The sequence below is a fragment of the Limanda limanda genome, chromosome 8 (assembly GCF_963576545.1).
Source record: "Limanda limanda chromosome 8, fLimLim1.1, whole genome shotgun sequence".
Lineage (NCBI taxonomy): Eukaryota > Metazoa > Chordata > Actinopteri > Pleuronectiformes > Pleuronectidae > Limanda > Limanda limanda.
Genome location: NC_083643.1, coordinates 21,886,997 through 21,905,278, shown reverse-complemented (window position 1 = coordinate 21,905,278; position 18,282 = coordinate 21,886,997). Strand labels below are relative to the sequence as shown.

At 40.1% G+C, this 18,282-nt stretch overlaps 1 protein-coding gene and 1 long non-coding RNA gene across 4 annotated transcripts in view; one reads left to right on the top strand and one right to left on the bottom strand.

The window, feature by feature from the left end:
• The window catches only part of plekha7a (pleckstrin homology domain containing, family A member 7a), a 140,474-nt gene that overhangs the window by 76,578 nt on the left and 45,614 nt on the right, over window positions 1-18,282 (top strand). The gene's annotated exons all lie outside the window — the stretch shown is intronic.
• LOC133009459 (uncharacterized) lies at window positions 5,729-8,546 on the bottom strand. The gene is made up of 4 exons (XR_009680541.1): window positions 7,957-8,546; window positions 7,353-7,535; window positions 6,134-6,292; window positions 5,729-5,935 (listed from the first exon to the last, which is right to left on the bottom strand). It is a non-coding gene; the product is annotated as an uncharacterized LOC133009459 (long non-coding RNA).

Below are 18,282 nucleotides of genomic sequence, written 5' to 3'. Positions count from 1 at the left end.
TAAGCAGGTCTCTGTGGAATAAACAAGTCAGAGTTCTTACTCTCGCCTCTTTAGCTGACAGTTTGTATTGCACTCCAAGGACTTTGTTTGTGCAAAGACTTCCTGCCAGTGACTAAACCTGACACCTGACTCTCACCACAGTAAAGAGACTCTCGAAGGTGTCAGTTACTTGTGACAGGGCACTCTTTTCTCCCGCTCGCCCAGACTGTGATATAACTCAATGAGACGGTGGAAGTCAAATAAATGCGTCCTGTAGTTTGAATATAATACCATCCAAAAACAAGACAAAAACCCTCAGGCAAAGTGTTGTTTTACTTTGAGAACTTTTTGTTAAATTTTACAAGAGGGCTTGGTTTGTTCAGAAGGTACCTGTCTCGGTCTGCATCTCTGAGCACATTTCTTTTAAGAAGTTGGGGTGGAATATAACTATATATATATATGGTATATAATATGTTTGACATTGATGCCTTGTTTTCAATTATTTCTTTTATTGCTTTTATCCACTGTCGAGAACCAGACTGCAGCTTTATGTTCTCCAGTTCCTCTTCCTCTATCAATGGTGAAAAAATGCCTTTGCAGCAGTCACATGGTTCATTGAAATATTTGACCACAGGCACATTTGCACTAGATGGGTGAAAGCCAGAGTCCGCAGTGTTTATGGGGACTGTCCCATGGGTCATCTGTGCAAGCAGCTTATTATCATAGTTTTAGATTGTATTGTTAGATGAACTTTAGCTGCCATATAATTATGATGGGCCTAAAGGAGGAAGTTATGTGGAAGATTAAAACTAGAAAGCTCATTATGAAGTGTTTTAGGAGACTTAGACATTAGTATAATAGCTGCTATGGCTAAAAACTGTTCCACTGTGGCAAATATTTGAATCCTCTCTCCATCACTTTACTCCATAACACCACGGTAGACAATTTTATACTGACATCTGTGTTGGCCAGTGATATTCTTATTTGTCCTACCAAAGTTGAATACATTTTTTTTTTTTACATTCTCAGTATATAAGGTCTCCAACTTTTGTTTTATGCAGTTGCTTCGTTGTAGAGTTCTCTCTCTCCTTCATGGACTCCCTCCTACCTCTACATGCACACCGCCACGGAAGAAATGCGCCCGGGGGGGGGGGGGGGGGGCAGCCAGCACCGGGGAGAGGTGCGCGGAGACAAGAGTCTGTCCACCGGCGGCCGCGGGGTCCGCGGGAGGGGGGCCCGGCGGGAGCCGCCGCTTCCCGTGAAGGAAGGAGCGGAAGTGTGAGGAGGCGGGACGAGCGGAGACCTCAGGCTTCGATTGGCTCAGGCACCGAAATGAGGCACCGGAATCTCCGTTGCATTTCGGTCCGGGTAGGTACCGGTTGTATTGGAACCGGTTCCATATTGGAACCGGTTCTCGGTACTCAACCCTAGTTCTGAACAGGCAGGGAGACTTCACTCTATCTGACGTTTGGTCTCTGTGGTGTTGCGCATGTGAATGAACTGCGTGCCATTTTGTCAGTGGTGTACAATGTTGAAAAAGACTGGAGCTTGTCCAGTGAGGGGGCAAGCAGCCATTTTTGACTTTTGCACTTGTGCATTGTAGATAAACCTTTAAATCTCTAATGGCTGACTAGCTGTAACTAATGTTCTTGTCAAACAGCTGACTCTGCTTCCAGCGTTCTGAAATGCACGCATTATTATACACACGGACAGCTTTATATTCGATTAAGAGGTTTGAGACAGCATATGGTCACACCCACAAGGGATGCAGATAGGGAGAGGGTGTGTGCCTGTGAGAATGGTGACGGGAGCAGGGTTAGTTATCACTGTTGCTGAGAACTAGCTGTGAAATATTTGTGCAGTTCAGGCTGTTCCTCAGTAAATAAGTGCTACAGGTCCTCTAGACCCGAGACAATTTCCTGTACTCTCATTGCTCCCATATGTCATGACAGCAGAACTACTCTCACATATTGTGCTGCACAATCAACCACTGCTGTCATTACTATAACAACAGGATGGCAAATTACAGTGTTATTCACTCATTCATTCATTATTGCTATTTTTAAACCAGAGGATGGACTTCTGTCACACACTAGTCTGCCTCACCTCTGTCGGTCACTGCTCTCAGATACACTTGACTTCTCTCTCTCCACTTCTTTAGTCCTCCTCACAATAAGTAAGTAAGTAAGAACACTTGGGGTATGTCTAGACCAAATCACAGTACCTTGATTTTACTTATTTATTGAATGTGTCCAAGCCTTACCATACATTTCTGTTTTCTATTTTTTGGAGTGAACACTAAAATCTTTTTTCTAACGGCATCATGCATCTCTTCCTCTCTGGTGTAGATTTCTCAGTCTGCCACTGCATATTTTCATTTTAAAGTTTTTTTGCAGGCTCATGGTTTAATTATTCCTGAACAAATCTGAGCCAAATTCAGTCACTAAATCTGCGAATAGCCATTAATAGAGCTCTTGTAGCTGTTAATATGATAAAGAGACATTCAAATGTAGTGTTTCATTATCAGGCTCCATTTCTAGTAACCTTTTAATTTTCTAACTTTCATCTCAGTATTTTCCATTTCCTGTCGTCTCTATTTCCATCCGTCCTGCACAATCTCTCTCTGTGCCATTTTGCTTTTCCTGCTTTCCCTGCTTTCATCATTCTTCATGTCATCGGTCCTGTTTCCTCTCTCGGTTTCATTCCTTCTTTCCTTCTATTGCTTTCTTTTATCTTTTATCCTTTAATTTCTCACTCCTTTGTCATTGTCACTGTCTTTTTTGCACCTACATCTTGCTGTCTTTCTGTTATATTATTTTAATATTTAAGAATTAATTCAAATGATTAAATTTATTAAATTTTTATATTTCATATTTTTAGCTTTGACAGTCTCCATAGGGATGTTGGCAGGAAAAGCATCTGCCAGCCTCCCTTGTCTGGCACTTACCACAGATTAAAACCTCCTCTTGCCTTCATGTCTTTTATATCCTCTTGTATCTGTTGTTGTTGGTCACTGAGCTTTACCACCTCTCCTTCTGAGATGGTAATCGTTTTTTTTTTCTGCACTGTCTCTCTTCATCACTCCCCAAACATCTCTCACTCTCCTGTCTTTTCTCTGTCCCTCTTCCCCTCTTTTTCTCTTTCTTTCTCCTATACCTCTCATCCGAGACAAGGTCTGATGGATCTGTCTTATTAACAGCTGCGTAGGCGTGAAGCTAGCCTGTCCAAATGCTATGATAATGTGTCAGTGAAACATGCACGCTTCAACCATTTGTGTGTACATGTGTGGCTATGAAAATAGATTCTGTGCAGGTTTATGATAAGAGGAATCGGTCTTTAATGTACCTGTATGCATTTAGTTGTGTATGGATTTTGTAGAAATATACTGTCTCATTGTATTCATGCAGCATTAGTCTCAGGATTGTATTTGCTGTGATTATTCAAGGCACAGTTGAATAGCATCCATCCAAGCCGGGTTTTGCATTATGACTGTGGAGGACCGGTTGATTCATGCGTGAATATTCACTAAAGAATTATCTCGAAAGTGTCCAGAAGAAAACAACGATTTTGAGCTAATCCCTTAGTCACTCATAAAGCCATTTATATATCTAAATCACAATGCCTCAGAGTGATTGGCAGGAAATTCAGTACCTGCAGCAATAGCTGTGCCCCTTTAAACATTTTCAGTTAGCTAACCTGGGTTATTTTCCATGGTATATTCCATGGTTCCTCTTATTTCCTAAATTTCCTTCGGGATCTATTTATGTTGTCAATTGTAAGAGCGATCCTGATATTCTCTGACAGAAAATCTGCCTATGTTCCAAAATGTCACACATTTCACAGATGCATTTTACATTCATTGTATTTAAGTGCCATTTTGTAGATAAGTCCGTCTTGATTGTCTACTCATGTAGATGAATTGTTGATATTTTTCTGTACAAGAATTAAGAACAGATCTGTAGAATTTGTATCAGTGAAACGGAGATTTTAGGAGTCCAGTATACTTTGGGGGGTTTGATTAAATTAATATCCATTACACAACCATATTACACCATACACCATATTTACAAGTTTTATTTCAAATATTAACATTAACTTAATGACTGCCCTATTAATGTATAGCCCCAGTCAACTGCACACAAACTGACAGATTAGGAAATGTATGCCACTTAGGCTACTTTTAAACAATAAATAAAAGGTAAATTAAATAGAATGAATAAAAGTTCATTCATTATTTCAACTTAACTACTTCTACTGAAATAAACAAAAAGTAGGCTATGCTTCATTGTTGTCTGCATGTAGGCGATGCAAAGCTAGTGCTTGGGTATGTTGAGATTCTTGTGCAAAAACAAAAGCTGGTCAACTTGTCCCGATTTTGGAGGCAGCATGGCGATTTAAAATCGTCATTCACAAGAATCACGATTTGTAACTGAATCGATTTTTCCCCCCATCCCTAGTGCCAACCATCTTAAAACTTGATGGTCAGTTTTAGTTAGATTTAGCTTTTGTTGGGCTTCACCATCTTGTAAATTAATCTGTCCCTCTGATCCTCCTTCCTTGTCTTGCTTCTTTCATATTAGTTGATGATAATGTTTGTAGTATGAGTTTCATGTTGCAAATACTCATAAAATCCCTCCAATCCAATTACATTGGACACACATACTATTCTAATTTAAACATTCAAATCAAAGAGCATCTACTTTTCATTAATGTGTGTAGGAGGTTTGGATTATAATGTAGTTATCCTTCTGTTAGCTGCGAACCCTAATTATCCAATTACCATCGCACCACTGCAGGCACCACAGGAGAGACCATTTCAGCTGTTGCCCTGTGCGCTATCCAAAACATCCACTGTTCTGCTATTTAAAGCCTCAGTGAGGCTGAATGACGCACTTGAGGTTTTCTTTTGTAGGGGTTCTTTTGTAAACTTTTATATTCAAGGCTGGGGATTGAGCTGGTCTTTTCAGCATGAACCCCTCTGCTTCACATTCATGTACGTACACACCAACCCAGTCTCATCAGGAAACGTTCATAACATGAGGTCAGTGTGGCCTTGACCTTTTGACTTTAAGACAAATACACAGTTAGACAACCCGAAAACATGCAGTAATGCCTCCGGCGACTCGCTATTGCAGAGGCATTAAAATGTTAGTGTAGTAGACTGGATTTTATTGGTGTTACATTGGACATCTTGTATTGGTATACAAAAAATATATTTGGTTTCACATTTTAGATGGCATAAGCAGAGACATCAACTCAGGAAATGGATTTCTGCAGAAAAGAAAGCCTTGTATGTGTGTATATATACATACAAACGCACTTTTAAAACGTTTTGTTTTTTATCCTCTGTGTTCATTTCTTTAATGTTAAGAATGTTTCTCATACGACCTTATCAGATTGCATTGTGAAACATCTGGGTCACCTACTTTTAGTGTTAACAAGAGGGTGAACTTACTTATGACTGGATGTATTTAGCACTGATACACAAGCTTGATGTTACACATCTTAAACAATATGATATGGTTGCCACTTAGACAACAAGACCTGTGTGAACCTCAGATAAAGAAAGTAATTTTCTGACTTCCGTTACTGAGGTACTCTCTACAGAATGTAACGTGCCCATTCTACTTCAAATCCATTGGATCATTGTGTGTTTATGTTGCTTAAAGCAGAGCATTCACTGCTTTAATGTAATCAACATCTTATCTGCCAATATCATGGTGTAAAAGTGCAAGGAAATACCAATATGTTATGATCAATGTCATTTATTGTGCACAAACATTACATTAAGGCATCTGCTGGAAATTATATGATCAACAATTCTCAGACGGCAGCTCTGGACAAAGTTCTGTGACTCCAGGTCTGCCCGGATGGTGTGATGTAAACAGGGGGTTAGCATCAGGAGTGGAAGCTGCAGGAGGGACCGTGGAGCTGAGGCAGCTTCTCTTGAGAATAACTGAAGAACACAAACAAAACATAGTTTTAAATTATGAAGATGGTTCCCTCTGATTTTTTTTTAAAAACATAAACGTCAGACAGGTCCCTAAAAAATAAATATGCTAAAGCTAACAGCTACCAAACACCAAGCTAATAGCAGGGCCCACCAGTAGCAACAGTAGCATGGCAGCAGATTTTATTTAATCACAGCGCTCACATTTCTTCATCAGTGGAGAAGTACTTCGCCATGTTTCCTCTTCAGAGGAGGATTCCTCCAAACCTGCTGCAGCCTGCTCAGCTTGAACTCTGTGGAATCTTCTCTTGAGCACGCAGACAAGGCCCTCATGTCCCATCTCCATAAATGCGTCAGTACTACCTGAGAATATATGATAAAAAACAAAACGTTTTAAAAGTGCGTTTGTATGTATATATACACACATACAAGGCTTTCTTTTCTGCAGAAATCCATTTCCTGAGTTGATGTCTCTGCTTATGCCATCTAAAATGTGAAACCAAATATATTTTTTGTATACCAATACAAGATGTCCAATGTAACACCAATAAAATCCAGTCTACTACACTAACATTTTAATGCCTCTGCAATAGCGAGTCGCCGGAGGCATTACTGCATGTTTTCGGGTTGTCTAACTGTGTATTTGTCTTAAAGTCAAAAGGTCAAGGCCACACTGACCTCATGTTATGGTTTCAGTTGTCAAGAGGTTACAGTGACATTTATATGAGAGAAAATATGTAGAAATATGTAGACGGACACTGCACTGGTTAGTGATGTTCTCAACATTCTTTGCACAGTCTGTCGAAACAAAATTAGAGTTACAAATGTTAATGCACAACAACCCATTGCAGATATACGGTTAGTATTTGCACACCACATCGGATCAAAACAAAACTGCAGTCTGTGAAACAAGCTGTTTTGGTAGATATAAGGGAAATGCTAATATTTCTGCATGAAACGTATTCAGTCCCTTAAGCAAAATAATAATGATGGCAGGCCGCAACCTCAATGCCTTCGTCTACTTTGCTTAGAGACTAGTTTGCGGAGTCTCGTGCTGCCGCCCACTGACCGATACATCATCGCTCTATTCTGAAACTAATGAAGGCAAATTCAAACATGTAGACAGAAATGAACAGTATAAATGAAAAGGTGTAAATATTATTAATAACATAATGTTTGATGGGGGTCATCATTATACATAACAGAGGAAAACTTTGCAGATGCATTCCTTAAATTTACTTGCCTTCCTTTGGAAAAAGTTGTTTTCCCAGTTGAACAACCACAGCAGGGAAGCATGATTGATCAAAACTCTTTCAGTGTGATATTAACTTGTATTTCAGCCAGCGTACTTTGGGGATTTAATACAAATTTATATTTGGCACATTATATAAAATGGTGTTTCTGGTATGTAACTTAAAAGTACCTCTTTAATGGTAGGATAATTTCTCCCCCTCATCTTCCTTGTGGTACGTGGATAATGGAAGTGGGCTCAACCCGGCTTCTCTTTCTCTCCAGGCTGCCCTTCCTCCTCTTCATCAAGCAAAACAAACTGTTCGGTCCAAGTTATTGACGTTAATGAAACTCCTGTAGCTTCACTTGGATCCTCCTTGATTAAAAAACAGAACATAGCAATTGTTTTATAAAATGAATCGCAACTCCATAACATGAAAACATTATTGTCATATTGCATACTATACATTAAACCAAATTGATCTGTTATTGAGGAGTAATGGTCGAGAAATACACTCCTTATTAATCTAAAGCATTCATAAATCAAATTCATGTTTATATTTATATTGTAGCGTCCCTTAATGATGAGCTAAGCGTCTTGAACTGGTTTCAAAAACCATGTTTTCACCTCCCAGGTAATCACATGCTACCGTGGGCTGAAGCATGTGGCTAACAATGGCATATTAGCTGAAGAAATGCATCCATTGTGTTTATCGACGGACTCCGCATCCGCTGTCTCAGCACTCAGACTGTAAACCTAGATCGTAATAGATCTTTAAAAACAATAAACTACTTACCTGACAGAAGGAAGATGACATCGTTGTCTTCCAAATGGTCCGTGTTTATGACAGCGCTAAGTTAAATGGACAGAATGTTTACAAAACCTTTTTTTACGCCAGCCACACGTCAGTTCCGGTCCGTTCGCGATCTCGGTCCGGTGTCACACTCATGTCCGCCTCTGAACAGACTCGCAAGATCCTTCGCATTAGAGGTGTAATCTAGCCTCAAATATTAATATTATTTAACATGAATAACATACACAATCACTGAACGACACCACGCAGGGACGGTGATTTAAACAGCACGCTACGACGTTGTGTGCATGGCAGCGTCATAGCAACCACCATAGCAACGATAAAAACATTCGTGATAACTATTAAAATATATATCATAAGCACAAACTGGCTGAAGACTGTGGAAGCAAAGACCACATTTCTCGCTAGAAATGGTGTCAGAATGTATTTTTATGCCCAGACTAAGTTACAAAATCATGTTTTTATCTGAAAAAACAAGGACTGTCCGCCATGTTTTCCTTTCCGGAGACGGGAACTCGGGAGTCACGTGACGTGAAAACACGTCAATGCAAAACAATGGGCGGACCAAACGTTTCCATCTCACAATCTGATGGGCCAGATTGTGAGATGGAAACGTTTGTCCAAGTGGACCAACGTTCCCACTGAACGTTTCCTGATGAGACTGGGTTGTACACACACATTCATACCTTTTTCCTGTTGGCCACAGAGGCTCGCTTCTGCGGCAGAGCTAACCTTTAGATTACTGCCACATGCTGGCAACAGTGTAGTGGAGTTCACTGGAGCTCATATTCTGGTTTATATCTGTCACCTCCAGCCCCGGCTCAATCTGCACCAACCAGCCTCCTTCTTTTTTTTGCCCTATTTGATGTCACTGGCCATCAAAGCAAAGCTGAAACGCCATCTGAGGGCCTTTTTAGCAGCAGTGTGTGTGTGTGTGTGTGTGTGTGTGTGTGTGTGTGTGTGTGTGTGTGTGTGTGTGTGTGTGTGTGTGTGTGTGTGTGTGTGTGTGTGTGTGTGTGTGTGTGTGTGTGTGTGTGTGTGTGTGTGTGTGTGTGTGTGTGTGTATGGAGGCTGGCGTCAGCAGGCCTGCTTGCAAAGGGTTATCACACATTTAAGTGGCTAAAGTGTCAGGACTTTACGGCTTCTAGGAGTATGTTATCAACTCTTATTTTGGCAGCAGGAGAGATTGAATTACTTCTTCGGCTGCTGCTGTCTGGGTCTGAATATCCGTCTGCATCTGAAGTGTTTCTAAGTGTGTTCACACCACATCTGTCGGTCTTTCCTCGGGTCATCAGCACTAAGGTGGAAATTTAGATCATGGAAACTAGTTGAAATTTAGTGCTTGAAGAAATGCAAATTTGGGGGTTCTTAATCTGTTTCCATGTGTGTTCTGTGTTATCTTATTCTTGATGGTTGATGCTAATGAAGAAAGACATTTGTATTCCCTGCACAATGATCTGGCGCATCTTCTCTTTCCCCGTTTGTCATTTCCCATTTTAACTTCAACTTCCAGGACTTCCTAACAAGTAGACACAGAGCAGAACATGATGAAATCAAATAAAACCTTATTCATACGGAGCACGTCTGACTGGGTTTTTTCCAAATATATAAATACACATAAACAGTATTCCTGGATCTCACTTGACATTTCCTTCCCTTTGTAAATTTTTTCCCATTGACTCCTCCTCCACATTGCTCCCCTCTTATCCCTCTTCATGCTCTCCAGTTCACCTTGACTCTTTTCCTTCTAGCTGTTCACCCCTCCCCTGCTCATTGATATGGGATTTGGTGATTTAAAGGAAGCCACGGCAGAAATGTGAAATGTGCCCAGTCTCACCCAAGGGGTGCAGCATAGCAACACTTTGTTTAACTGCTGCTATAGCAGCATTTTGAAATTGAAACAGAAGCCGTTTTCAGACATGACCTCTCCAGAGGTTTCCCTTTCACACAACGTAGCTGGAGATTCTCTGCTCAGACCAGTTCACAGTGTTAAGTACTGGTCTTAACACACCCAAATGCGACCTCAATGCATTTTGAGATCCAGTCACTCCAACCATATTCAGAAGTGGGCTGGGATGCATGGGATACATTCTTTTCATTGTGTGAATGTAGATGCAGTCTGGCTGATGTCCTCTGACCCACTAGTTTTCACTGGTGGTTTGTGTGCAACAGTAAAAGATATGTAACTATTCGGCATTAAAACTTGCATTATCCAAATTGTTGGAAAACCCCAATTGTATTCAAGGTAAAGGACATTTAATTGTGTCACCTTTTAATTACGACATATCAGCTTTACAAGTGACTTTGCAGGGCAAGTTATACGAGTAAGGAAAACAAAATGCTAGCCAGTTAGATTTGCTCCGGAGTTGCTTCAGGTAAATTTTCATTGGCAATGGTGGTCAAGACAACTCCCATGATCTCATGCTGCTCCACAATGTCATCAAAGTAGGTCTTTTATTATTGTTCTGATGGAGAGACTGCTAGTGGTCAAAGTTACATATGTAAGAAACACGTTTGGAACTGGCAACTTGCTGTTATAAAAAATGACCAGACAAAATGGCAGGCAAAACAAATAACAAGTAAGTCACCAATGAAAGACTTTCCTGCAGAGTTACTGATGTGCAGCATGATGCAATTCAGTGCCATCAGCACCACAGAGGAAGATCACATTGAATGATTTGTTGTGACTGAAGTGTCAGGTTTTTAAGTGGAAAATGGAGATGCATTAGGTGGAGCGTTTTTTGGTTATACTTTTGTTGGGAGGATAACGATGCGTCAGTGCTGAAATAACGGATGGTGTTCGCTCCCTGAAAAAAAGGTGATGTGATGCAGGTTTGTTTTACATGTAGCTGTGGTTGTGGGTGTTTTTCAAGTATGAAGGTTTCTTTAGTGACTTGTACATGTTTTCCTGTGAGAGGTATCATTAAAATACAGGAAAGGTCTTTGCTTTAAAATGTCAGAATCGTTTCAGCCATTACTTTGCCAGTGTAATTATGTTTTCACTGCGGCCTCTTTTTTCACCAGATTGCCTTATCCTCCCCCAGACATAACAAGAGGAGGCAAACTGCTCTCCTCCTAATGAGCAGACTATAAATGACCTCCAGCCTGTACTCTGGTGTCCCTCTTGACTCATGGTCAATATTGCTATGAGAGATTAATATGCAATATTATGTGGATCCAGGTTCCTGCCCTGTCACATACTCTCACCAGGCTGCTAAGTGCCCATCTGAAGTGTTGGTCCGCCTCCTTTTCACAAAGTAATTTATTCACCTCAGAGATGGAGAAGTATTTCCAGCAAGACAGAGAGGGAATAGGGCATTTGCATTTACTGAAGGATTTCACTGACGCTGAACATTATGTCTGTGAGTTGTCGTTAGTGATGTTTGGCCTGATTTTTCTATGTATTTATTAATAATGGGCTGGGATTATTTGGGATAAATTTTGTCCGAGCCAAAGGGGATGGTCTCAGTAGGGATTAAATCAACCATGGTTCAGTTCGTTTGCACAGTATAAACAATTACTTGGGGGAAAAAAGTATATTATATATCATTAAAGAAATATATATTATAGAACCATTGGGACACAACACTCTTTTTTTCTGTCATGGGATTGGGACAGGAGTATTTTTCTGGGAGTGATTTGGGAAAGAAGTGACAATCCACTCCTACGTCTCCTTCTGTTTGGCATTACAATCTGGAGGTGTGAGGTGTTGAGGGGTTTCAGAGCCACTGAAGATATTATACACAGCTCTCACAATACTTCTTGGGACAAGTAAACTGGACTGAATCAGTGCAGGGCCCCTTGAAGTTCCAAAAGGTGAGAGGTGCTGAGTGTTGCGTCGTAGGTGCAACAGGAACCCACAGCTGCATTTTTTAAAGAAAGACATGGTGTCATTTGTCAGTTTGCTCTCAGCTCTCCTGAATCCGTCAGTCATCACCCAGAGGAGGAACACGTCCTTGAATGGCAATGAAACCTGCAACAACGCGCCCTTGAGCCAAAAACTGAAATCAAGCTGCTCCACTTGAACAGCTCTGTAGGCCACAGTATTGGAATACTGTGGAAATAGTCTGATTTTAAAGCAAACTGCAGGTTGTCTAATTACAGTGCAATAATCAAAACTGTACATTCTGTTTATATTCTACATTTAAAATAAGGAACTCGTTGTTAATACTCCTTGTTGGGTCTGAGGGTTGTACAAGGGGAATTTAGCGCTTTAATGGCAGTCAACATAGATTGTGATCCTTAATATTATATTAGTCATCAGATTTTAATGCACACAACAACTAAGTGAATAAAACAAACAAAAAATTAAATAGTACTCTTCCAGAATACAGACAATTGAAAAATATAAGGTTTAGAAACTGAGAATAAACGACTTTGAGAGGCTAATAGTTTACACCCCTGTAAAATGTTGATATTGCCAGATCTATATGATTCTGACAGGTGGTTCACTTTTAAATAGCATATAATCACCATAAATTAGACAACAAAGTCAGATTTATGGATCTAAATGTTGTGTGGAAAATATATAATCTGATGTGAGAGTCATGATAAAAATCATTGAGGTCCTGCTGATGCAGCTGAAGCACGCCTTGTTTAGTGAAGTGTGTCAGTCTCCTTTCATGTTGTCTCTCTTCAACCTCTTAATCTCTTCATCTTTTCCCTTTTCTTGTCTCTTTTCCTTCTTCTTTGTCCTCAGTTGAATTGGGTTCACCTCGATTCAAAGAGGCTGTGAGAATCCACAAGTTGCCTTAACTGCTCTTATAACCAGCAAACAACTGTCAAAGACTGAAACATATTTAAAAGAGGATGTAAATCAAATCAAATCCATCTTTGTTTATATTGCACCTTTTTTGCAAACACCGTAAACATACAATAATTGAGTAAAACACACAAAATACAGCAATGCATTCAGCAATGACATAGATAAAATAAAAAAAGCAGCTAGATAAAATATAACAGCATAAGATAATTTGGATAAAATGGAAGGTCTTTCTTTATGAGTGTTTACCGGCTGCTCTTGCCACTTATTCCATACACACTAAATAAGTAAGTAGTTAATTACGCTGTAAAGAAAGCAGAGTTCATAGAGGGAATATTGATTTATTTTTCACTGTGGTAAGTTATGGTGCAGTGGGTTTCTTTGCTTACCCTCTTGAGTCCTCTATCTCTTCCCTCCATCTTATAGCTGTTTCTTTATCTCTCAAGGCCAATTTATACTTTATCAGTAGCTGTGTACCCTATACAATAGTCTACCTAACTGTACATCACAGACTGTAACAACCACGATTGGCCCGCTTCATAACATGTCTCGTATATGTCTCTCAGTGGCCGGACAAGCACACAAAACCCACCCTCCTCCTGCCTCAACCTGTCCAATGGTCGGACACATCATCTCCTCTGATGTCATCCAATTTTATCAGTAGAAATAACTGATATTGAAAACTGATTAGCTCCAACTAGTACCTTTGCAGTTTCAGTTGCCATTTTTTTAAAGTCCACTCTGGCATAGAAACCTTGCTTCTAACTAGTGTTTTGGTGGTGCCATTGCAGAGTGACGCAGACACATCAAAAAAAAGAAATGCGCAAAATTACTTAATTTACTTGTGCAGGTAACTGTGTACACTCTGTGCATCAATCTTACACATCAGGATTCAGACCCTTGTTTGAAAGAGATAGAAAGGTGGTCCCCCCTGACCTCGCCCTCTTATAACCTTTCGCGAGCCTTGTAAACTACAAAGTAAAGGTTTAATTTCTCAGTTTTTAATTTTTTTTCTGAACATTCAAGGGCCTCTGATTTTCTTCATTTCAGATTCCAGTTCCAATTGCCTTTGATTGGATAAATAAATTATTATGTGAAAAGAAAAGGTTTTTAATAATTTGGCACTGCAGTGGTTCACTTTTATTGCACAAAAGGCCAAGTGCCTTTCCTCTTAGACTTTAAATGAACTCTTAATCAATTTTTTTTTAAGAACAGTTCTATTTGGAGTCTTTTCATTAAATACAATATTTTGACTTTGATTTAGATTTTTTACAGTTTTTGCTCCTGACCCTTTTTAAACATTGCTTTAAATTCTGTTGACATCAGAAAGAAAACAGAGCTTCTGTCTCTCTCTGGTTCTCCAACCCACCTACACCACATTCCACAGATTTACATTATGCATCTGTAGATAGAAGTTGTTAATTTACTGAAACTGCTGGATGTGTTGGTGTGAAACAGTTCAGCCTCTGTTATGGAGGCAAGAGATGAAGGAGCTCTCTTCATTTTAAGATAAAATGTGATACAAAGACGCAAGAATAAAATGAAAAGAGACCAATTTTTTCATTTATTTTATTTCCGTAATTCAGACAAATTAAAAAAAAATTGTATCTGTCTACTGAAGCAATTTGAACTGTCAAATGTGTGTTTGCAAAAATAACAATGCTTAAAACTGAATTGATTATTTTGAAAAAACAATAGCAGGGCGTTGTGTGTCTCAGAGAAATATAGCTCTGGGTAATTTTTGGGATGACAGAATACAATACACTGCCATTGTTGTTATATTACTTCTGAAACTAATCAAACAGATTTACTCGTTTGCTCCGCCTGGTGTCAGCGCATTGACAATAAAACATCCAGTAGTAAACGTCTCATCTGTCTCACCATAGTAAGACAGCGGCAATAACAGGCCTGTCAACATGCAAAGATATATTGCTAGCAAGGAGGTGTGGGTGTGTGTGTGTGAGGATAACCCTAATTACGCTCAAGCCTCTTTAATATTGTCTTTAGCTTCTACAAAGATAGCGGGAGTCTCACAGAACTTAACATCAGAGAAATTAATAAACAGCTGTTTAAATATCACACAGCATAAACAATATACCAAGTTTGAGACAATAAATGGAACACTGAAAATTATACACTGAGAACAAAATGTCAAAAAGTAACCCCATGAAAAAAAAGGGGGCCCTGGCAACAGTAAAGAAACCTAAATTATTCTGTTTCTGTATCATTTGTGGAAAAAAGGGTGCCTGATTTTTGCTCTTTTTATGATGTTTAATTCTATATTTTTATGAATTCATTAAAGTCAGATGGCCTATGTTAACTTAACGTGCCTTTTTACATTCTAAGTTACAAAGTACTAGGTATTCATCTCTGGATACATTCACAAAGGAGCTGTCCAGACTGTTTTAGAGACATGAATACTGCAGACAGGGTTTGACGAGGTTTGAGGTCTAATGGCGGGATTGTGGGGTAATAATGCAGGGCACACTTAGAAGTTAAATTAAGCTGCTGTCAGACGTGCACTTAACCGGGGTTTTATTTGAGAAAGGTAATTTCTGAGTCAGAAACTCCAGACACAATCTGGAGTTTCTCCTGCCAGGCTCTGAGTAAAGGGGACGTGACAACACAGTGGGAGGTCCTCCGCAGGATTCACAGAGAACAAGTGGTTGTGTTGACAATGTTTTTAACAAACGACAGACGAAACAAAAAGAAAACTAATATTTCAGAATGAAACGCAGACACAGATAAAGAGGTGTTTTTTTTTAATGTTTATACCTTGCGTCCAGCTTCCTGCATGCTGTGCCTCACCTGTTATTTTGAATGCACCTGAGTGGAGGATCTCCTGCTACGTTCTACATAGGTGAGAGAACGTCCGGACCCCATTGTACGGCTTTACACTGCTACATCAATAAGGAGCCAAATATTTGCGCTGTCTGACTTTATTTTCTGTAAAAGTATATTGAAGCAGATACTGACTATTTGAATAGCAATGAAACATAGGAATTCGTTGTATTGTTTAAACAGATGACAACAACTGTGAATTCTATCAGCAAGTCCAACAAAATGACTGTTAGACTTGCTGGAATGTCTGTCTGTCAGAGGTGTCCCATCCGACAGACGGACAGACGCATCATCGGCACTGTACTGTAGAATGAACAGTCAGTCCTTGTTGGAAGAGTGCAGCATGTTGGATGTGCTCAAACATTAGACTGTCAGACAAACAGACCTTTGTCCAGTGTTTATTATCTTTGACTTGTGTACGATGGACACTCGGTGGCAGGCGAGAGGCAGGTGAGAACCAGCCAGAACTCTCTGGAGATTTCCTCATGCTGCAAGACAATTTGAATTGGGATTATTTTTAAATAAAAGTACTTGTATTTGATTAGGGCTGGGTGATATGACTTCACAATTATTTCAAACTTTAGCCTCGATTCAAATGAATGAATGATTGTTTTATGCCTCCCACTCTCTCGTGGTCGTTGGGGCCTCAGGGGAGTTGAATGGTCACATTACTGATAATATAGATAGTTATTAGTAATGAGTGCACAAGAAGGTCTGAACCACAGACTGTATAAACTTTGATGTCGCATCTTCCCTTCCTCCCACTTTCACAATCTGAAGTGGGACAATCTGTGTCCCTCGGAGGGCTCGGTCTAGACTGCAGAGTCCAAACCAAAAAGAGATGGTTCTGCCTATTCTGCTGTCGCCTAGCAACAGAGCTGCAGTTGGACAAGGAAGTTTTAATGCCCTTTTATGTTTTGAACTTGTGTACCATTAGCCGTTCAGTTGATTTGAAGTCAAATACACATCAAGCATTAGAGGTCTTGTCATGTCACTGTCCACTGCCATTACCTCTTTACAAAGGAGCTGAAGCGCACAAGAAGGACCCACCCATCGGAGCCTTTGTTTCTCAGGGATGGAAGGATGCATTTGCCTGCCACATCTGGAGGAGCCTTACAAATGAGACTGTCACAGCTGTGACGCAGGTGGTCTACAAATGCAGTCTCCTTGGGATGCAATTTCCAACTTGATACAGTCAGTGTCTGTGCATTACTGATCAGGGGAGGGAGCCTAAGTAGCAGACACAGACTAGACCAATCGTGAGCCAGTCTCAGCTGGTAAATAACTAACGGAAACTAAACTGAAAAAGATGGCACTGAAACATACATTAGTGTGCTGAGAACTACCTATAATGACAGAAACCACCACAAAAAAGTATTTGACATTTTAATTAGTTTCATATCTTATCTGTTGAGATGGAGAAGGCGAGGGTTCAGACCAATACTGCAGTCAGCCTGCAGGAGGCGATTGAGACACTTTGGCTTCGCTTTTGGGGAGAAGTCATGTCGTCCATTGTTATGTAAAGTCAACGGTCTGAACATATCCCCAAAAAATAAAGCTGTTAAAACTTGCAATGACAAGCAAACAGAAGTAATACTCATACAGAAGTACAACTGTAGCTGTTGAAGCTGTGCAGCTGTGCTTGCTAATGAATTTAAAGGTTTTCATGCTGTACCTGTATCCTTGGAAACTGACCCCCCCCCCACCACACACACACACACACATCCATTGAAAACATACTGCCTTTCTAAAAAATAAATAAGCCTGTGATCTCCAGCCAGTGTTTGTTTTTCCTCATCCTCTCATTTGAAAACTGCTAAAAACAGAAGCTTAATGCACAGTCGAAAAGACACGAAGACAAGAAGATCCGTTAATATTTTATCAACGTAGCAGGTTAGAAAATCTGTTTGAGGTGAAGTCTGCTGGATATCACTGTGAGCTTTGCAGATAAATCAATGTATGAGCACCGGCTGGAAAAGAGTGGAACATGAGCACAGTGTCTTAGACGCCAAAACAAAAACACAAAGATACAAAACTCAGACGTGTGTCTCTTACTGCATTCATGATGTTAAAGCAGGTTCTTCAGTGTCTCTACCTTTCTTTGTCTTTATAGAGCATGACTCATTAAACCATTTCACTTGGTCTGGATCCATCAACAGTTTGTTAGGTGGAGTAGCTCATACATTCTCAATCCTCTAACCACAGATGACGTATCTCTGTAGCTGTTTGTTCAAACCTGTTCATGCTGCTCTATTGGTACTACAGTCACTGTCCTACTATCCACATGAATTACATGCTGCACATTCCTCCTTGTATCCAACAGCTCATGCTAATCCAATGAAGGCGATAAGCATTTTTCAGTAATAATAACTCAACTGTTCTCTATGGATGGAAACCATGTTATGTAGTCCTTCAGTCTGAGAACCGATATAATACAAATATGAGAGTCTGGAGTGAACTCAGTGATTGCAACATATCAACACTCGTTTTGGATTGATGGATTAACAGCAGGGTGGCACGGTGGTGCAAGACGTTTCCCCCCTGTTCCGGCCAGGGTCTGTCTGTGTGTAGTTTGCATGTTCTCCCTGTGTTTGCGTGGGTTTTACTCCAGGTACTCAGACTTCCACCCACAGTCCAGAGACTCTAAATTAACCGTGAGCCTTAGTAGATATTTATCTCTGTATGTCGGCTCTGCGAAACACCGG